At 43.5% G+C, this 23,176-nt stretch overlaps 1 protein-coding gene across 3 annotated transcripts in view; it reads right to left on the bottom strand.

Annotated features, from left to right (window-relative positions):
• Positions 1-14,797, bottom strand: part of LOC129713010 (paladin-like) — a 162,411-nt gene extending 147,614 nt beyond the window's left edge. For 2 of the 3 annotated variants that reach the window (XM_055661855.1, XM_055661854.1), the window contains exon 1: positions 14,491-14,796. The gene's annotated coding sequence lies outside the window, so the exon portion shown is untranslated. Of the gene's footprint in view, positions 1-14,490 lie in introns of all 3 variants that reach the window. The other variant, XM_055661856.1, reaches the window with a different exon arrangement.
• Between the last annotated feature and the right edge of the window lie 8,379 nt (positions 14,798-23,176).

Consider the following 23,176-nt stretch of genomic DNA (forward strand, 5'->3'; position numbering starts at 1 on the left):
CGGGACCAAGGTATGTCCTGCGTCTGCCCCGTCCCCACCCGATCTTTATTAGCATCGAAGTTCAAGTGAGTTTATTGTCTTGTGTCCCAGATAGGACAATGAAATTCTTGCTTTGCTTCAGCACACAGAACATAGTAAGCATTTACTACAAAACAGATCAGTGTGTCCATATACCATAATATAAATATATACTCACATTAATAAATAAACTGATAAAGTGCAAATAACAGATAATGGGTTATTAATAATCAGGGTTTTGTCCGAGCCAGGTTTCATAGCCTGATGGCTTTGGGGAAGTAGCTATTCCTGAACCTGGTTGTTGCAGTCTTCAGGCTCCTGTACCTTCTACCTGAAGGTAGTGGGGAGATGAGTGTGTGGCCAGGATGGTGTGGGTCTTTGATGATACTGCCAGCCTTTTTGAGGCAGCGACTGCGATAAATCCCCTCGATGGAAGGAAGGTCAGAGCCGATGATGGACTGGGCAGTGTTTACTACTTTTTGTAGTTTTTTTCCTCTCCTTAAGCCTCAAACGCAAATAATCCTACTGCATCACCATGAGAGATAATCTGCAGAGCTGTCAGGCAGCATCACCCAATTGCCAATTGATTGATTGATTGAGATACACCATGGAACCAGGTCCTACAGCCCACTGAGTCCACGTTGTCCTTTGATCACCCATTCACGCTGGTTCTATGTTACCCCATTTTCTCATCCATTTCCAAATTAGCAGCAACTTTGCACATACGAAGGAACTGCAGATGCAATTTAAGCCATAGACAGACACAAAATGCTGGTGTAACTCAGCGGGACAGGCAGCATCTCTGGAGAAAAGGAATAGGTGACTTTTCGGGTCCCTTCGTCTCAACCTGAAACGTCACCTATTCCTTTTCTCCAGAGATGCTACCTGACCCGCTGAGTTACTCCAGCAATTTGTGTCTATCTTTAGCAGCAATGTTAAAGTGGCCTATTAACCTGTAAAATCTGCAGGTCTTTTTGGAACTTGGGAGGAAACCGGAGCACCCAGACTAAATCCATGCAATCACAGGGAGGTTGTGCAAACTCCACATAGACAGCACCCAAGGTCTTGGTCAAACCCAAGCCTCTAACACAGATGTAGCACAAATCACTGCACCTGTCACCCCCTGGAACAGTGTCCTATGCAGCTAACCAAAAATTGAAAGTGGCTTTTCCAATGAAGGTGGCTGGTATTTGGGAATGCTACACTCAAAACAGCATTCCCATGGATAATGGATCTGGAAGGTCACCAACTTTGAGACCATCGACATTAAAATAAATGGTGACAAAACTTGGCTGTATGTACCAGCGCATATCCTCATGGGATCCAATAGACTGCATCTTGACTTTATAGTTCTGGCTGACTGTCTATATAGAGTTTCTGGTAAATTAGGAAGATAACTGCCTAGAAATTGAATTTCATCCAGCAAAGATGTGAGAAAAGTGCTCAACAGTATTTAGTACTAATGACAATCCAGAAAACTCCCCAACTTACACAAATAAATCACAGTTTACAATCTTGCTCTCAATGTTGCCAAGAATCAAGGAGATGATTGTCAACTTCAGAACGGGAACGGAATGGGGCCATGCACCTGTTTTCATCAGTGGAAAGACAGTGGAGAGAGTCGCGAGCTTCAAGTTCCTGATTGTACGCAAACCTGGTGATCTGTCTGGGCCTGGCCCTGGTCCATTGATGCAAAGAAAACTTACCAACATATCCACTTCTTCAGAAGCTTGAGGAGATTCAGCATGTCGTCAAATATTCTGTGGGACTTCTGGAAGACAGCATACTGGCATTTGGCATCACAGCCTTGCTTGGTAATTCAAATGCTCAAGAACGAAGGAGACCGCAGAAAGTCCCGGGTACCGACCTTCATATCATCGAAGGATGCGCTGCCTTAAGAACGCAGTTAATACAATAAAGGACCCCTACTTCCTGGCCTCAATCTCTTCTCGTTGTTACCATTGGGAGGAAGGTACGGGAGTTCAGTGCAGGCTCCAGACCTGTTTATTCCCACCACCATCATGTTCTTGAATCATGCCACACAACCCTAATCACAATTCTATCTCAGCACCAAACCTCTCAGGACTTTGCATTACTATGCCCCTTCTATATACTTTGTTTTTTGCACCATCGTGGTCTGTTTATCTTGAACAGCTGATAACTTGTTAGTTTAGTTTTGTCATGCAGTGTCGAAACGGGCCCTTTGGCCCATCGAGTCCGCGCCAACCAATAATCACACTAGATCTATCCTATACTCAGGACAATTTAGAGAAGCAAATTAATCTGCCAACCAGCATGTCTTTGGAATGTGATAGGAAACCGGAGCACCCGGAGAAAACCCACGTGGTCACAGGGATAACGTCCAAACTCCATACGGGCAGCACGGGCGGTCACGGTGGCGCTGCAGTAGAGTTGCTGCCTTACAGCAAATGCAGCGCCGGAGACCCGGGTTCAATCCCGGCTACGGGTGTTGTCTGTATGGAGTTTGCATGTTCTCCCCGTGACCTGCTTGGGTTTTTTTCCCCCCAAGATCTTCAGTTTCCACCCACACTCCAAAGACGTACAGGCTTGTACGTTAATTGGCTTGGTAAATGTAAAAAATGTCCCAAATGGGTGTAGGATAGTGTTAATGTGTGGGGGTCGCTGGTCTGCGCGGACATGGATGGGCCAAAGGGCCAGTTTCTGCGTTGTATCTCCAAATTAAACTAAAACTAAACTAAACTTGCAGTCAGGATTGAATCCGGGTCTCTGGCAGTGAAAAGCCAAAACTCCGCCAACCCATATTTTGCACCGTGGTTGCGTCAAACATGTCTGCAAAGCGGCAACAAGCAAGATTTGGTTTCCACCTTGACTTGGGCTTTCAAACATGATTTGGAGTTCCCAAGTGCCAGCACACACCACAGCTGATACATTTGTGTCACAAGGGAGTGTAAGTAGTGGGTGACAGCATTCAAGGACTCTCCCCATGTTGATCACAGAACAGCAGCAGAAGTTGAAGGAAAAGGGAGGCTGCGGATTTGGGAAAGGAGAGTACACTTCTTCCGTGAGGGTGGCAGCGCTACGCTGCGCCACGTTTACCAGTCACTGACACAGATTGAGCTGTGTACACCAGGTAGTCCTGTGCCACTGCAAGCCACAAACTCATCCCTCTGCTGAAATGACAGGATGTATGTCTGCTGCACACAGCTGCAATAAGTGATACAAAAGCTTGCAGCGCTGTGCAAAATATGCATCAAGACTGGCCGAAGCAAACAGCAACACAGCGCAGTCCCGTTAATTCACACATCCATGCCGACTTGCCAGAAGTTTAGATGAACAGCATCTTTGTCTCACCGAGTCCACGCTAACCATCAATCGCCCATTCCTAGTTGTGCTAAGTTAACCCACTTCCTCACCCACTCCCTGCAAATTCGGGGGCAATTTACAATCCGGGTACAAATCTTTGGGATATAGGAGGAAATCAGAATGCCGAGAGGAGACCCATGTCAGGATCGTAGCCGGGTCTACGTCAGTGAGGCAGCAACTCCAACAGCTGGTCATGGGTTGAAGGTACTAGGGGTTGGATGCTATCACTCCAGATACTGCAGGCAGTGTAAAGGCAAGTGTCCCACACAGTGGCAGCCTCATTATGTGAGCAGATGCTGTTGGAGCAACACCAACCACACTGCAGTAAACAGCAACTTGGGAACAATTTTCCAATGGGCAAGAAATCATCATTTTCAAGTTCAAACAAATGCCAAATAGCTTTAATATAAAATTGGTGTGACCTTATTCAATCTCTAAGCTAATGTTTTACCTCTCACTGCCATTAAAACATGAATCGCCAATCTGAAAAATTTGTGGCTCATTGGATCTTGTGCCAATGTTATTCACTTAATATAAGGGGTGGGGGGAAGAGAAAGGAGAAGAGGGATGTAAAAAAAAAAAGTCCAATCGCCAAAGGTTTCTAGGTTAATTGCTGACAAGCTGCCAGAGTCAATAATCCAAGAGGAAATAACTAATCATCGAGGAAAGCCAAGTATAATCAAAACTAGTCAACATGCTTTTATGAAAGGTGAATCATGTTTGACAAATTTGCTTGAATTCTTTTGAGGATGTGATGGGCAAAGACAAACTTGTTGCGGCAGAGTCTTTACATTTCCAAAATGAATTTGTCAAGGTGCCACTTAAGAAGCTGGTGAACAAATTTACAATCAAAGGGTATTTAGGGGGAGAGTATCAGCATGGATTGAAATCAACAAGCTGGAAGAAATTGGTCCTTTACAAGTTGGAGGGATGTAACATGAAACACAGTTCAAGTTCAAGTCCACCCGAGTTATATATTGTCATGTGTCCAGGCCCTCCTGAAGCTACCATCGGACAATCAGCTGGACTTGCTTCCCGACGCAAGACAACGACCAAAGTTCACAGGCCGCGCCGGCCGAACCCCCGACTCTGGCGATCTCGGATCCCATCTGATTGCCCCAAACCGCAAGACCAGGCATCGTCCTTGTAGATGTCCCAGCATCTACACCGCCGTCGAAGCTGCAGTCCCCGATCCAGGTGAGTTGATTGAAGTTGTATTTAAGCCTTTTGGGTTCTGGTGCTCAGTGGAGTAAAAGTGGGATTAGTTATTTGTTCTCAGTTGTTTACAATTGACACAGTAATCTGAGGCAGGGAACGAACTGCGAACTGCATGGTGTCCAGGTTTACCAATACTATAAAATTGGCAGGAAGGCACGTCGTCATATGGATGTTGCAGTTCTGCATCACGATACAACTAAATTAAAGGATTGAGCAAAAATGGAGTTTACTGAAGGGAGCTGCAAGATCAGGAGCAATCAAAAGGCAGATTATTATCTAAATGGAGAGACACTGCAATGTGTCAACTTCAGAAGGAACTAAGTGTTCTGTTGCATGAGTCATAAAATGTTAGCAAGAAGGTCCAACTAGTCGTTATGAAGGCACGTTGGCCTTAATTGCAAAGGGGTTGGACTTTAAGAATAGGATGGTTTTGTTGCAGTTGTACAGAATGTTGTTGAGGCCTCATCTGGCATATTGTGCACAGATTTAATCCCCTTGCATTTAAAAAAAAACTATAGTAGCATTGGAGGCAGTCAAAGTACAGTCAGTCACCAGACTAATTCCTGGGAAAAGAAGGTTGTCCTGTCAAGAGAGGCTTGCCAGGTTGAGTCTGTCAATGTTCCTTGGAATTTAGAAGAACGAGGGGTTACCTTATTCAAACATGCAAGATCCTACTTCTTATTGTGGAGGGCATGAGGGGGGCTTGACAGTGTAAATGTAGAGATTGTTCCACTAATAGGAATATGAACAAAGGGACATAAACTGTGGTGCATAGAAATGTCTTCTCTCAAGGGGGTACCAAATCTCTGCCCCCTGAAGGTAGTGGGGGGCAGATCATTAGATATATTCAAGGTGGAGACAGGTAAATATTTGATGGAATTACCGATTATAGTGAACACAGCAGACGAGGGGTTGAGACTAGCCACGGACACACTGAATGGTGGGGCAGGCTCAAAGGGCCTGGTGACCTATCCCGGCTAATACTTTATGTTCCAGACCAGTACTGACTAATTTTCTCTTTTAATCAGCATCATTAAAGCATCAGTCTGAAGAAGGGTCCAGACCCAAAACATCATCTATCCATGTTCTTCACAGATGCTACCTGACCCACTGAGTCACATGAATTTTTTTTTGGTAAACCTTGTTCGTTATTGCATTACTGTGTGTGGCTTTTATAAATGCAAGTCTCTCTCTTCTCTTTGATTGAAGTGACTGTAATAACCAAAATGTCAAACGTAATGCCACTGTAGTCTGCGAATGCCCTTCACTTTGTGGCATTGTGCATTGAAGATTCATATTGACTTTAAACTGCTGCTCGTTGTAATCACTCAATGTCGGAGAAATGAATCAGAATATTTTACTCTCGTCTCATCAAAGTGCAAACAATTTGTCCAAGAACAGACTGATGCAAATGGTCAAACACAATTTTGGGGGAAAATGCTCGGAAGTCTTTGTTAAATTAGAACTTGCAACAGGAACAACTTGCATTGATTTAGCACAGAAGGGACACAAATCGCTGGAGTAACTCCGCAGGTCAGGCAGCATCCATAGAGAACATGGATAGTGACGTTTTGGGTCAGGACCCTTATAGACAATAGGTGCAGGAGTAGACCATTTGGCCCTTCGAGCCAGCACCGCCATTCAATGTGATCATGGCTGATCAACCCAAATCAGTACCCCGTTCCTGCCTTCTCCCCATATCCCCTGACTCCACTATTCTTAAGAGCTCTATCTAGTAGGTATGTTACAAAACCTACCTGAATCGTGGCTGAGCATCTGCCCTACCCCGTGTGCGCGATTTTGGCGCTGTTTAGAGGGGGCGGGTTTAAAACGCGATTTTTACTAGGCTGTTGCAATCGAAAATGTTCTGCCTAGTAAATCATTAACGGAAAATCGCTGAAAGACCCCGTCGCAAAAGGTATTATTAGTTTTTATGGCCTTGTATAATAGTTATAGTAGTTTAAAAAATCACTCTCTCAACCCGCAACCTCTCGCAGCCCCAGAGTTTTATAAAGCAAACAATTAAAGGTATGTACCTTATTTTTACATTAAATGGGGCTTGTATATAACCCTGTATATAAAGTTTTCTATAGCGAGTAGCTCATTTTGGGCTCTTTATATCCCGCAGTATTTTTCTGGGCATTTGAGGGCACAAATCCAGCGCAATGTGAACGTTCTAAACCAGCGCGTTCACAGGAACCCACTAGAAAGCCGATTTAAATTGACTTTAATTTACAGCAAATGAACACTAAATTCCTTCCATTTGACCTATAAATTGATGTAAATGAGATTTAAAAATCATGTTTTATTGTGAATTATTTGTGAATATTCTTTGGATACTTGGGCTATTTAAAAATGTTAATCATTTATTAAGAAATGGATAGATGTTTAGATCTAGTAATTGAAGTTTGAAATTAGCTATAATTGGGTAACTAACTAATTATATGCTTTAATTTCAGGTCATCCAAGTAAGATTATTTTATATTTGTTTCAGAATGCTTCAATCTATGATAACTGAAAATTTCATTCAGTTCTCTTAATTTTTAAGAAGGTTATGGGCTTTTGACTGTCCACGATCACAGCTTTTTTGTTGTATCCATAGAAAATCAATAGGGAACAAGATGCTAATTTCCGAGTATGAAAATGGCCATAACTTTTTTATTACTTGAGATATGAAAGTGAATTAGGTGTCAAATTAAACTTATCGTTATGCTTTATCTGATGGGATAAATTGCAGACTTGATTTTTTAAATCTCAAAATTTTGTAACATTGCTATATCTAGCTCTCTCTTGGAAGCATCCAGAGAACCTGCCTCCACTGCCCTCTGAGGCAGAGAATTCCACAGACTCACCACCCTCTGTGAGAAAAAGTGTTTCCTCGTCTCCGTTCTAAATGGCTTACTCCTTATTCTTAAACTGTGGCCCCTGCTTCTGGACGCCCCCAACATTGGGAACGTATCCTGCCTCCAGCTTGTCCAAGCCCTTAACAATCTTATACGTTTCAGACCCTTCTTCAGACTGCTACTTTATATTGATATAACAAGACAAAATGTTCCAAGGTTTTTCCAATGTTAGTGTTTCCAAATTAATTTGCCGCCAATGGAGACTTTTGCAACAGGTGACTGGGTAATTAGCCACATGGCACAGTGACACAAGGGTAGAGCTGTCACCTTCCAGCGCCAGTGACTCTGGTTCCATTCTCAGCTTGGTCACTACCCTGTGTAGTCAGCACATTCCCTCCAGGACTGCACAGGTTCCTCCGACATACACACGGCACACAGGTTGGTGGATTAATTGACCACTGCAACTTGCACTTAGCGTGCAAGTAAATGGGGGAACCTGGAGTGGGGGGGGGTTAATGGAGTGTCTGTTGGCGGGTGTGGACTTGGTGAGCCAAAGAGCCCGTTTCCATGCTGCACAACTCCACAAGTTTGCATGCCACAGAAAGAGAAAGATCGTACTCAGAAAGAGAAGGATCAGCCATGATCATATTGAATGGCGGTGCACGCTCAAAGGGCCGAATGGCCTACTCCTGCACCTATTGTCTATGTTTCTATGTACTGCACTATACCCACTCTAAATAGAATGCTGTACGCCATGCCCACATTCACCGAGATACAGGGAGATTAAAGAAATTTATTATTGTAAACTGGGGCTAACTTTTGCATCTTAAAAGCTATCCCCAATGGATCCAAATTTGAAGGTTATTTATCCATAAGAGGCAATGGAAAGGAGCCAGGTCTGATAGTTGCGTAACCCAACATTTTCCCCTTTCTTCAGTCCCATCTAAAAGACAGGTGACTTAACACAGAGTTCAAATGTTGGATCTTCCCATGTTGTGTGGCCCAGGTACTAGAGAGCAGCCTGTTTACCAAATGACCTTGGAGGGCTTTCGGCATCAGTGCTGCACCATCTACAGTGAATAGGGCACTGTGGTTAGGTTACTGGGCTAGCAGAGTTCTAGCTATCTAGTTTTCTTCTCTTTTTGTTCACTTTTCCCATCCCTTCCTCAACCTCCATCATCACACACTGCAAGCTTCCCTTTTTCCCCCCCTCAGTCCTGACACAAGATCTTGACCCAAAATGTCAACTTCCGCCTTTCGCCCCATCACATGCCAGCTGTTCTACCAGCATCCTACATTTTGTGCGGGGTTCAGTCTGAAGGCACCGAAACGTCACCCATTCCTTCTCTCCAGAGATGCTGCCTGTCCCGCTGAGTTACTCCAGCATTTTGTATCCACCCTGGTTTTTGTTCCAGATTCCAACATCAGCCATCTCCTGCCTCTTCAGATATCTGAACTACCGCCTTCGTACCATTCCACCACGACGATAGGAGAATTTACATTCAAATGCTGAAATATAACCTGGGTTTGATATTAAAACAGCAACCATGGAATTACTCGGTGCTGAAAGAACCCATCTGTTTCACTAATATCCTTCAGCAAAGGATATCTGCAGAGCTGATCCAATTTCCCTGGTGCAACTCCAGATTCACTGACATGGTTAACTCTTACTGTAACTGTAAAGGTAACTTAACTGGTTAACGGTAGATTGTTAACAGGCTGCTCGGTACAGGAATGATTAAGCATGGACAATAAATGGCAACAAAATCAAATTAAAAATAAAACTCGCCCTACCTGCACTATTATTCCCTTGAATACAGTATGAAGCAGTCGCCTGACTCACCATTCTCTTGTCCTAGCCTGTTGTACAGGCTCTGTTACGCAGACCAGTAAAAAGACCCACTCTTCCAAATCCAGGGACTGACACACCAGGTATAAATAGTCACCTACTGACTTATATAGCCCATTTAACCAACTGATTTCAGTAATGGACGTTATGAAACGGCACTGGTAACGGTTGCTCTGCTTCAAGTTGAAGTGAAAGTAATTGTTACTGTCTTTTTCTGAAGTGCAAGGTCTCTCCAGCGGTGGGCATCTGACAACACTCTGCAAAGCACAGCTCAGACACAGAGACCTGAGTGGGGTCAGAGGGAAATGCTATTCTTAGCTACATATAATGATTAGGTAGGCAAGGGAGGCTAAGCATTCTCTTTACCAAGACCCAAGCAAGCTTGAAACGGGCAGCAAGACAACACATTCAGTCGTTTTATTCCAAAAGTGTAAGGCTGCTGCTCTTTTGCTCAGCAGCTCATTTCACACAAAGCAAGATCCCACAAACAGGTGGCCGGTAGCACAGTGGCACAGCTGGAGGGTTGCTGCCCGACAACGCCAGAGACACAAGTTCAATCCTGACTACGGGTGCTTTCTGTACGGGGTTTGTACGTTCTCTCCATGACCTTTCTCCGAGATCTTCGATTTCCTCCCACTCCAAAGCCGTACAGGTTCAAGTGAGTTTATTGTCATTTGTCCCTGATAGGACAATGAAATTCTTGCTTTGCTTCAGCACAACAGAACATAGTAGGCATTGGCTACAAAACAGATCAGTGTCCATATGGACATATAGGCCATATGGACACACTGATCTGTTTTGTAGTCAATGCCTACTATGTTCTGTTGTGCTGAAGCAATATATATATATATATATACACACACACATATATATATATATATATATATATATATATATATATATATATATATATATATATCTATATATGTATATATATGTGTGTGTGTGTGTGTGTGTGTGTGTGTGTGTATGTGTATATGTATATGTATATATACATACACATATATACACACATACTGTAGGTAACTGACTTGGTGTAAATGTAAATTGTCCCTAATATGTGTAGGATAGTGTTAGTGTGCAGGGACCGCTGGTCGGCACAGACCTGGTGGCCCAAAGGGCCTGTTTTCGAGCTGTATCTCTAAACTAAAACTAAACTGTCCCGTGAATTTTGCCAGGACACAAGAGAATAAATAATGCCACAGGATCCTTGCCTCAAGAGCCGGCAGAAATGTCAAGAGTTCCCCCGTGCTAAATATATGCAAGTCACTAATATAAATGATTCCAAGTACCATTGTGCGAACACGGAAAATGTTCCAATATTTAACACTTTCTGCTAATTGATCAGTTAATTCATAGCAACTACCCAGTGGCATTATCCATTTATGATTGAAACCCATCTCCAAAGTTGTTACAAAATCTCAGTTGACAATAGGATGCAGTATGACACCATCCAAACTGGTGTCTTCAAGAAGATGCATTAGAGCAAGGTTCTATCATTCTCATCCAAGCCTAAAAGATCCAATGCCGTTATTTTGAAATGCAAGCCAGTGCGCTGGCTAATATTCCAATTCCTCAACCATCACTGATATGGTGGATTATTATTTCATTGCTGGTGGACCTATGCAGTGTTCAATGTGGTCAGACCTTAAATTCCATGTGTTGTAAACAACATTAGTGTCTCAATGTCATGAAATTAGCTCCTCTTACTTTATACTCCAAATTCATAAATCAAGCAAACATGTGCACAGATAAACATTTTCAGTTCAGTGCTGTTTAATATGTATGAGCCAGTCTATTTTAATAGAATGCGCAAACTTAACTGCATGCCATCTTCTTCAATGATGGAAAAGTTCAACATTTGAGTGCATAAAACAAGACTGAAGTTTTTGTAACCAGAGGTAAAATGTAGAGAACCCAAGGCCCTGCTTCAATGTTGCCAGACTTCAAGCAGAAAGGGATGGGCTCCAGAGAAAGGGGTGGACATATCAACCCTTGTAGCCCTCACCCTGATGCTCACCTTTGCGTGTGGCTGCATCAAGCTATGCGTAAAGTATGCAAATACCTCACGCTCACTTGCCTTCCAACCATCTCCAGTGTTGTGATGGATATGCCTATGATTTGTGTAGTGAATCTCAGTTGGATCTTGTAGAAACAAGGAACTGCAGGTGCTGGTTTGCACCAAAAGACACAAAGTGCTGGAGTAACTCAGCAGATCAGGCAGCAGCTGTGGATGGACATGGATAGAAGTCTGAGGAAGGGGCCCAACCCAAAACGTCACCTATCCATGTTCTCCAGCGATGCTACCTGACATGCCGAGTTACTCCAGGTCTCTGTGTCTATCTCTTCTTGCCACAGAAACCGTCTTTCACGAAACTGTTTCTGCAGAAAAACACCTTTGACTACAAGACCATCAGTCAATGGACAGTATGGAGGGTCTATCGGAGAAGGACAAGATACATATAGTGAGGAAGTCACCAATGTGGACTGTTAAAATCATCGCTAGAACCCACACAAACGCACTGGCAGACAGCGAGAAGGGCTCTCCCCATCAAATCCTTCCTGCACATTTGGAGCCCAACTCCCACCCACACACTGCCCTCGAGATGGCTGCAGTTCGTATGATCACCACCTCCTAGTTGACCTTGTACTCGCCAAGAAGAACTGGAAAAGGACTGCATGGCCTTCATCAAGGTCCACCCCAAACAGTACTGCAATGACTCTCTGTTCCCAGACTATTCTCAGGGACGCACATTGAGACAAATATCCACTGCTGCTGGAACATAGAACAGGAACAGGCCCTTCCATGCTGAACACGATGCCCAGTTAAACTAATCTCTTCTACCTGAACATGGATACATATACCTCTCTCTGCCTGCATGTGATCCATATCTCTCCATCCCCAAAATGCATAAAAATGCTCACCCACTTCAAAAGAAAATTGACATTTTGAAAATACATGAACTTTCACATTACGTGAAAAACAACATGAAAAACTCTTCCTGTTGATCGCTCTCTGGTAAAGTTGGTGTCCCATTTATGCAACGTTAGTAGAATCTGCACATCCTGTTTTTGCAGCCTGGACAAGCACCTACCTATTTTTGTTATTCGAGTATGTTTCAGTTTATACTTTCCCCAGTTTTTGACTGCTCTTCCTGGACATCCTGCTCTTTTGTTTGCAAAAGACACTGACACAATCTCACCCAAGTGGGCGCTTGTCCAATGCCCGATTCCCAATCCTGTACTTGCACGGTGTTAGCCTGTGGTGCACAAGCCAGAGTCAAGCAACACACTCAGCATAAAAGGATCAGGATCATTATCGACAGAAAGACGTCTTATTTTGTAACTGTTCTCGAAAATAAAATCCTATTTGTACAGAGCATTTAATCGCATCGGATAGCCCAAAATAATTCACAGCACATAAAATGTTGCAATGTAGGGAAAGACAGCCATGTTTCCAAATCAAAACGCTACACAATTACAACTTTTGTCTTTGTTCACAGTCCAATATAAGCAGCATTCTATTTTTCAACATAGCACATTGCTATTTGCATCACTTTGGCATGCAAGCATATAATCTCACTGTGACTTATCACATGTGGCAATGAAGTATTCATTCATTCATTCAACTTTCCAAACACAATAGTGAATCTAACATATTTTTACCAACCAGGTGTAGAAAGGAGCTGTAGATGCTGGTGTATACAGAAGATAGTCACAAAGTGCTGGAGTAACTTAGAGGGTCAGGTAGCATCTGTATATATTTATATAATGGTATATGGACTCACTGATATGTTCTGCACTCATGCCTACTATATTGTGCTGAAGCAAAGCAAGAATTTCATTGTCCTATTTGGGACACATGACAATAAACTCTCTTGACTTGACTTGAATTCTCTGCCACAGAAGATAGTGGAGGCCAATTCACTGCAAGTATTCAAGAGAGAATTAGACATAGCTCTTAGGGCTAACGGAATCGAGGGATATAGGGGATAAAGCAGGAACAGGGTACTGATTCTGGATGATCAGCCATGATCATACTGAATGGCAGTGCTGGCTCGAAGGGCCAAATGGCCTCCTCCTGCGTCGTCTGTCTATGTTTCTATCTCTGGAGAAAAAGGATGGGGTGACGTTTGGGGTCAGAGCCCTTCTTCAGACTGGGGTCCTGGGAGTGTGGTTGGTGGAGCCAGGACATGCATCATGAACTGGATGGAAGTTGGGACCAAGTATGGGTTGGGACCAGCCATTTCAGTCACATTTCCACTCAAAAGTTTTCTCAGGTCACCTCTTCTAGTATTTCAGAGATCAATTGTGTCCTCTTATTAATGCTTCCTACACACACACACACGTACTTTCCCTTCTCAGCGTCCACCCCCACCTCTTAGTCATGCAGCCTCTCCCATTCTCCAGCATGTCCAGACTTTTCCTTCAGTCCTCTCTGTCCCACCAGCATTTGTGCAAATTCACACAAGTTTGATTTCCAACTGTCCCCAAAGCTGTCCTGTACACCTGAAACTGTTGGTACACAAAAATGCTGGAGAAACTCAGCGGGTAGAGCAGCATCTATGGAGCGAGCTCGCTCCATAGATGCTGCTGCACCCGCTGAGTTTCTCCAGCATTTTTGTGTACCTTCGATTTTCCAGCATCTGCAGTTCCTTCTTAAATACCTGAAACTGATGTTCTCTTCTCTGCTGCTGCCTGGCTATCTCCAACACATGCTACTTTTATTTCTGATTTTCTGTGAAATACAACAATCTAGTTTAATGACCCCAGTTGACGTAAAGACACCAACCATACATTGAGATTAACTCACTGACTGGGTAAATGATGCCTCAGTTTAAAGTCTCAGGGGCTACCAGCTCTCACGGCGCGGCGCTCCCTCACAGCGCGGCGCTCCCTCACTGAGCCACATATGGATATTAAACTCACTTTTGTGCTCAAAAGTGTCAGAGCAACTAAGTTCAAACCAGATGCAACAAATTGGCACATTCTCTCCTTTGACTAAATACAATCCCCTTAGTGTACTCATACCAGCTCTTGAGCAACACCCTTAGCTTTGAAGATGAAACGTTAAATATGTTAACCACTTCCTTTTTTTCCTGCATTCAACACTGAATGGAAATCAGCTGCACTCAGTCACAAAACAAACCCATTTCACCCATGCTTCATTAGCAATTAAAGGAGAAGAGAGAGAGAGGGGGGAAAAAAAGTCGTTACCTGAGCTACTGATTTTTGCAGCAAACATTCAATTCCCTTTAACAAAAGTGGACACGTTGAAGAGATTTCAGAGGCTTTACAGCATCTCGACAGGATTTTCGGTCAGGCGCGCCTTTGAATGTGGAGCAGTGGGCATGCTTGAAAGAATCCAGAGAGTTTTCATCAACACTGGGCGCCGGTGCAGCCTGACATCCGCTGCCTTCGTGTGCACACACACACATAAACACACAGAGAGAGAGAGACACACACACACACAAAACACGCGCTCAAAGTAAGAGGGCAAAACTCGGCAGCGGAGAAAGTGAGGGCGTAGCCTGCACTCAGCCAGTTCCTTGCCAATCACTCGCCGGCGCCTGGAGACAGCAAATGCGGTCTGTCTGTCTGTCTGCCTCCAGCCCCCAGGTCCAGCCCACTCACACCTCCTCTTTCTTCAACTTTGAAGATTTCTCCCTATTGAATCATCACTTAACAAGCCCCCCCTCCCTCCCCTTCCCGTTTTCAGTGGCGTGGAGGCGAAGCCGGTTTAAGCAAAGCTCCTGGTATTTTATTTTTTTCAAAAACTACGAAGATCAGAGTGTTGCAACTGTGGAACTTTCGCTGCACGTTGTGAAAACAGAATCCTGCAATCGCCTGGTTGTTTCCCACCCCCCCCAGGTAGACAAAAGTGCTGGAGAAACTGCAGTTTGCAGCAGTATCTATGCAGCGAGGAAATTTACAACGTCTGCAGCATCCACTACAACCACTTTACAACCACTACAGCATCTGCAGTTCCCTCTTAAACAAATTTACAACGTTTCGGGCCGAACCCCGAAGGAAATAGACAACGTTTCGGGACGAAACCCTTAGGGTTTCGGCCCGAAACGTTGCCTATTTCCTCTGCCCCATCGATGCTGCTGCACTCGTTGAGTTTCTCCAGCACTTTTGTCTCCCTTCGATATTCCAGCATCTGCAGTTCCTTCTCAAACAACGGGATGTTTCCCCACCGGCTTCTTGCCCGGGGTGATTATATTCCACATGCGCGACGTTTACCAATGTGTCTGTGTATTTACTAGTCACATAACATGTTCTCTCACCCTCCTTCAAAACAGCCCCCAAACACCGCGGCTAGCAGGTTGTCATCTGGGAACACACTGCAGTGTGCAGTCTATTGCAGGCGCTGCTGTTGCTACAGGAAATCCCCATCGACTTATGGAAATGCCGGGAATGGAGGAATGTGGATCGTGTTTAATGAAAGGGGTAGGATCATGTGCAGACAGATGAGATGAGTTTATCTTGGCATTATCTTCAGCACAGACATTATGGGCTGAACGGTCTGTTCCTACAGTCATATTCATAAGTAATAGGAGCAGAATTAGGCCATTTGGCCCATCAAGTCTACTCCGCCATCCAATCATAGAAGCATAGAAAATAGGTGCAGGTGTAGGCCATTTGGTCTTTCGAGCCAGCACCGCCATTCAATATGATCATGGCTGATCGTCCAAAATCAGTACCCCATTCCTGATCTATCTCTCCATCCTAACCCAATGCTCCTGCCTTCTCCCCATAACCCATGACACCCATATTAATCAACAATCTATCAATCTCTGCCTTAAAAATATCCATTGACGGCCTCTACAGCATTCTGTGGCAATAAATTCCACAGATTCACCACCATCTGACTAAAGAAATACCTCTTTATCATACAGTGTGGAAACAGGCCCTTCGGCTAAACTTATCCACACCGACTCACATGTCCTATCTGCACTAGTCCCACCTGCCTACATTTGGACACTATCCCTCTAAACCTGTCCTTTCCATGTAATAGGTTCGATAGGCTTTCAAGATTCAAGAGTGTTTTATTGTAATATGTTCTGAAGGAATAATGAAATTCTTACTTGTGGCAGCAGCACACAACAAGTTTGTTAACAAAGTTCGCAATATATAACATAATAAATTAACAAAAAGGAAATAAGTTTAATAATTTCGTTCAGACTTCGGTCTGAATGACAATAAAGGCTATATATAAGTGAAAAAACGATATAGTGTGAAACAAAAGAAAGCACAAAGTCCCGAGTGCAAGCCAGACAGTTCATAGTTCAGAGTTTAGTTGGAGTTTTTAGTGTTCAGTAGCCTGAAGGGCCTGTCCCACTTGGGCGTAATTTGTGTGTCATTTACGCAACATCATTTACATGTCACGACGCACGCATCATGACGCACATGGTGCATGGTGAGGCGTGGTGGCGTAGGCAGTGACGTGCGGCGCTCCAGGATTTTGGGATTCACAAAATCTTCGCGCGCCACCTACATGATGCGCAAATGACGCCCAAGTGTATAGCAAATCATGGCTGATCATCCAACTCAGGCCCTTTATGCTTGTTGTTTTTCAGACACATTAGGGGTGTATAGCAACTTAATTAGTCATTTGGTGTTGGAGGATGAGATGTCGACCAAGATGTTTTCTTTAAACACTGCAATGGGGCCCTCAGTCTGCAGATGATCAGGAAGAGGAGACTTTCAATGTCTGCCCAGAGTCTATATAAAATGAGTATCAGAGTCTGGGCGAGATTGGGCCATTATCCCAGGAGTGGCAAGGTAGGCCTTTTCACACAGCCCTGGACTGGAGCCTCTCTGTCAAATATATTCAGTTTAATTTAATGGTAGCAAACTCCCTTTTAACCACTAATTTCCCCCCATCTCCTGATGATCCCAGTCCCCAACCCACCTCCATCCACTGATCGAAGGTAGGTAGACACAAAATGCTGGAGTAACTCAGTGGGACAGGCAGCATCTATGGAGAGAAGAAATGGGTGACGTTGCGGGTCCAGACCCTTCTTCAGACTGAACCAGCACCTGCAGTTCTTTCCTATCCATCCATTGATCTGTCCCCTAAGATAAATATGCCAACTTTTTATCATGTCACTGCCATGATCAAGTGGACTTTGATTTTTGTTTATTGAGCAATTTCTTAAAGAATCACTAATATCCACAAAAGGTGAAGAATTTATACCAACATGTTAAATTGTTTATAATTTTTATACACATTGGTCATGTCTAGAATTTTTATTTTCACCCATTTTTTTAATCATTTTTTAAATGATTAATTCAAGATTTTATTTTTCCAAAATGACCTCTTGCATAGACACCTTGACTCTAAGGAGAATGATCCCAGCTCCTTTCACACATCCACATAACTAAAACATTCATATCCCTCAACCTAGTTTGGAAAATCTTCCTCGCACCCCTTTTAATGTCATGGGAGAACTAAACTATAATAAAAATGAATCAGGGATTTATCTGGACAGGCAGCATCTCTGGAGAGAAGGAATGGGTGGCACTTTGGGTCGAGACCCTTCTTCACTTGACCTGAAACGTCACCCATTCCTTTTCTCCAGAGATGCTGCCTGTCCCGCTGAGTTACTCCAGCATTTTGTGTCCATCTTTGGTGTAAACCGGCATCTGTAGTTCCTTCCGACACATCATATATTTATCTGGCAATTTTCAAAACTGCAGGCATCACAAAATACCAACACTTTGAAAGGGCGACTGCCTTGCATTAGGAAACACAACAATCAAAGAGCACACAGGAAACTCCCATAGCAGCATGAGATAGACAAGATAATCTGATTTAGTTGTGACTGATCAATTACTTCAATCACTGACGTTACTTCTATCTCGTACAATAAGCGTTGAATATTACCGCCACTTTATTTCAGACATCCAACATCTGCAGTATTTTGCTTTTACTTTGCTGTTTTTGTGATATTTGTTGCAACTGTAAATATTGGCATAGGCATATACTCATAGAACACGGAAACAGACCCAACGCATCCTTGCCGACCAAGCTGCCTCATCCAGCTAGTCCCATTTTGCTGACGTTCGACATCTCTTTTATAAAAACAGGCATCTGAGCAGGCAAGCAAGGCACTAGTCTTCCGAGAGCTAATACCTCTGTCAGTGTGGCACTGGGGTGCCGGTCCATCAATACTTCCTTCGAAGATTGAGGAGATTTGGTACGTCGATGACTGCTCTCTTGAACTTCTACAGATGTACGTTAGAGACCATATTCACTGGTAGCGTCGTGGCCTGGTTCAGCAACGAAATGTCCAGGAATGAAGATTACAAAATGTGATGATCACTGCCCAGTCCATCACGGTTGCTGACCTCCGCACCATCAAGGGGATCTAGAAGAGGCGCTGTCTCAAAAAGGCAGCTGGCATCATCAAGGACCATATTGTCAGCAGTCACTCGAAACTAGTATAACAGTCTTCTCATGGAGGACGCCTGTTTAACGTGGGGAGACTGGTGCACAGACTGCCACCACACGGTCCTTGACAGATCAGGGTCAGAATCCAGTGGCATGGAGTAAAAGACGACCGGAGACCCTTTTCTGCTGCAGCCTTCATCCGCCTTCCCAGCCGTTGTGACACTCCACTAAAGTCAGCCATCATCCTCCGCCTGTTCCAGCGTTGAGGTCTTGGTTGGATTGCTCTTTGGAGAGCAATCCAACCCCCTCGACCTTACCACCATGGGTGGCCCTACCAGGAGCATATCTCCAGACGGCATCACCCTCAGGATCTTAAAACCACACAAGCTTCTCCACCGCGACAAGGTGACAATCCTCGGAGAAGACCACACCACCCTGGCCACGCTCTCATTTCACTCCTGCAATCAGGAAGAAGATATAGACGTCAGAATAATGTAACGTCCAAGTTCAGGAACAGCTTCTCCCCTACAACCATCAGGCTATTGAACATGGCCAACTCCAACGAAACTCCGAACTATAAACCGCCTGGGTTGCACTGGGGACTTTGGACTTTGTTTTGTTTTTGCACTATACTGTGTTGGGTTTTTTATTCATCAAACTTGTTTTTGTATTCATTCATTATTATTATTATTATCTCGAGATTGGGCGGTCTGGAAAACACTGACCCGCCTGCGGGTTGGCGAAGGACACTGAGAGGTGTCCATGAAGAAATGGAAAATAACAACTTCCGATGCATGTGTGTGTGTGGGGCAAATCCCAAACTATGGAACACATCATGAGATGTAGCCAAGGTCCACAATGTACCGAAGATGACCTGGCCGAACCAAATGCCGCTGCGCTTGCCTGTGCCAACCACTGGAAAGACGTGATATAGAAGATGGCCGGACACATAGAAATTAGGTGCAGGAGTAGGCCATTCGGCCCTTCGAGCCTGCACCGCCATTTAATATGATCACGGCTGATCATCCAACTCAGTATCCTGTACCTGCCTTCTCTCCATACCCCCTGATCCCTTTAGCCACAAGGGCCACATCTAACTCCCTCTTAAATATAGCCAATGAACTGGCCTCAACTACCTACTGTGGCAGAGAATTCCACAGATTCACCACTCTCTGTGTGAAAAATGTTTTTCTCATCTCGGTCCTAAAAGATTTCTCCCTTATCCTTAAACTGTGACCCCTCGTTCTGGACTTCCCCAACATCGGGAACAATCTTCCTGTATCTAACCTGTCCAACCCCTTAAAATTTTTGTAAGTTTCTATAAGATCCCCCCTCAATCTTCTAAATTCTAGCGAGTACATGCCGAGTCTATCCAGTCTTTCTTCATATGAAACTCCTGGCATCCTGACATGAGGAAGATTATCTGTTGAGGACTGTATTTACAAACCTAGTGCTCTGCTGCTGCAAGTAAGAATATCATTGTTGCATTTCAGCTCGCATGACAATAAAACACTCTTGCCACTTGAGTTAGGGCCACAATATGACATAGAAAGTTAAAAAAATCCATGACTCACGCAGCAGAGATTCCTTTATAAACAGTAAGGACATTTTTTTCCCTCTTGAAATCTGTTTTTATTTGTTAGTATTATCCTCACCCTGCTTATGTGTCAGAGCACATTTCATTCTGGCAACATCTTTTGCAAGCACACAAAAGGGCTGGAGAAACTCATCGGGTGCAGCAGCATCAATGGAGCTAAGTAAATTTCCTTCGCTCCATAGATGCTGCTGCACCCGCTGAGTTTCTCCAGCTCGTTTGTGTTCCTTCGATCTTCCAACATCTGCAGTTCCTTCTTAAACACCTTTTACAAGTTGTGTTGTAGAAGTAAGAACATCAAATGTGATGTATGAATTGAGCAGCAGTTTAATAATTGTCCCTTTGATCTACAACTACAGTAAGCAGTTGATGAAACACCTCTAACAATAGGATGTCATTTCGCCATCAATATTTCTGCCCAGAAAAGAGGAAAAAGTCCTTCAGAGACAAAAACAAGCAAAAAAACCATCCCTGGTTACAATGTTATACAAAGCAAGGCACACGCATGTTGATTATGTCCATTGCAGAAAAATAAGATAACTTATTACAGCAAGAGACTAACCAATAGAGCTTGAAACAGTGTGTAGACAATAAAATGAGAGGAACATATTAAAAAAAGAAATCACTGGAAATATTTAGCAGGTGACTGTGGAAAAAGAAACAAGAGTTTATGTTTTAGATCCATGAGTTTTTCACTGAAACCAAATGCCATTTCAATTTGATGACTAGGCAGAAGGTGTAACAATTCAGATGAGAAGTCACTGACCTGAAACTCTGTTTCTCTCTCCACAGATGCTGCCCTGATTACTGAGCATTTCCGACCTTTCCTGATTTTATTTGAGATTTCCAGCACCTGTAGTTTCTCAATTATCCTGTTGTTCAAGTACTTACGATGCCCATTTTTCCAACAGCTTCCCCAACCTTTCTTAATAACACCAAAGACTAATGCGCATATACACACACAAGTCCCTGTACTTCAGCACCAACTTTAGAGTTTTATCTGTAATACTTTGATTCTCTTACTTGTTTCCTTGCCAAAATATTTCACTTTTCATTTTTCTAAGAGCTTACGGCATTCTTTGATTTGTTTCACATTAAGGAACAACATAGAGCCCAACATGTGATTATGTAAAACCTCTACCCGACAGTACCGTTGGAGTTTCTTTATTACACATTTAATGACAATTCAAAATTCTTCATTGCCACTTTTTCAAAGAAAGCGAGAAATGACCAACAAAAAACGCCAGCCTTGCCAACGAGGCTCATAAACCCGATTTTTTTTTTAAGGTCCTTTTTAAACCATCGTTGTCTCCAGGAAATTAGAAAATTAAATTGCAAACTCGTGTTTGAAATAAAAATCGGAGTTGTGGCATCTCATTGCTACTAAGGCCCCATAGCAGCAGCGTCCACATCGCAGTGCTGGATACTGGAAGTATCCCGAGCTAATTCTGCTACCACCGTCATCTATTGCAACAAGTGACGGCTTCCCACTGATTGTCGCCGGAAGCTTGCGTCCTTTTCAGGACGGACGATGACAGCAATGTCAACATTTGAAACATGGAAGATGGACACAAAAGTAGATTGCTACTAAATGCTTTCTTGATCAGGAAGAGATATTCCCCGTTTTGGTAATCTTTTTCATTGCTCTTATTAGTCCTCAATGGTTTCACCCCACAATAACCCCGTTCCCCATCTTCATAATCACTTCCAACTCCACAAACGCCTGAGGTATCTGCACTCCTCCAATTCTAACCTCATGCCCAAATGTATTCTCCATTGTCAGGGTTTTAAACTGTGGCACTCCCTAACTTCCTTTCCTCCTATAAGACGTTTCTTTAAAGCTGTCCTCATTTCTGCTGATACGGGAGTCAAACTTTAGTTGTTAATAATACTTCTGTGAAACCCATAGGCCATGTTAAAGATGCTCTCAGCAAAAGTAGTTTTTGATGAGAGTGGTTTTAACATAATGTATTTTCCAATGCTGCTCTGTCACACGGGGATACACAAATACACTTTCAGATTAGAATGAAAATTTCAGCTATTTTCCACTTAAATATAAAGCTTTGTCAATTGAAGTTCCAATGGATTGAGATGCTAGCTGAGAGTGGGAAGAGATATAGAGCTGAGACAGGTAAACAGTGCTGACTAAGCAGGGAGGGTCAAGGAAAGAGTGTTCACGTCGCGGCCCTGTTTCCATCAATCTTTCCACCACCACGTACAAGAAGCCCAAGACAGACACCATTGTGCAGATGCCGAGAAGCGTGTTCAGCTCTGGCTGAACAACTTCTAATCTTGTGTGTAGACTTGATATGAAGAGTAAGCAGGGCATGATCTCATTAGCAGGTGGAGCAGATTCCAGGGATTGACTGGTCTGTTTTCCTCCTTTTCCTGTTTCCCTCTGGGGAAGAGTTCAGTCTTTGCTCAGCAACTTCCTACAATGAAATATGTCCACCCTAGATCCGGTATTTAGCGTAATATTGTTTGTGACAACTTAGTGGCTATGGTATTGGACTTTAACATAGTGATTTGTAGATCGTAGCCCACTGTGGGCCTGCATCATTTTAAAGTCAATAAATGAGATGATTTTTGCTTGTATCCACATGTCCAGTAAATGTTCTTCTGAGATGAGAATCTACCATGACCCATCCAATTCGATCTGGCCTTCGTTTGAGTTGTGTGATAGACATCTAGTCCACTTGAAACAATTTTACTTCCTGGATTAAAACACAAAGTAATGGTGGAATTCAGCGGGTCAGGCAGCATCTGTGGAGGGAATGGATAGGTGACGTTTTGGTTCGGAACCTTTCTTCAGGCTGATTGTAGAAGTGGGGGGGTGCAAAATTGTGATGCACTTTCTTGGAATATTATGAAATGAAGCAGTGACTACTCACAAGCAAAGATAATGAACC

This window comes from Leucoraja erinacea, chromosome 34 (genome assembly GCF_028641065.1).
Source record: "Leucoraja erinacea ecotype New England chromosome 34, Leri_hhj_1, whole genome shotgun sequence".
NCBI classification, from domain to species: domain Eukaryota; kingdom Metazoa; phylum Chordata; class Chondrichthyes; order Rajiformes; family Rajidae; genus Leucoraja; species Leucoraja erinaceus.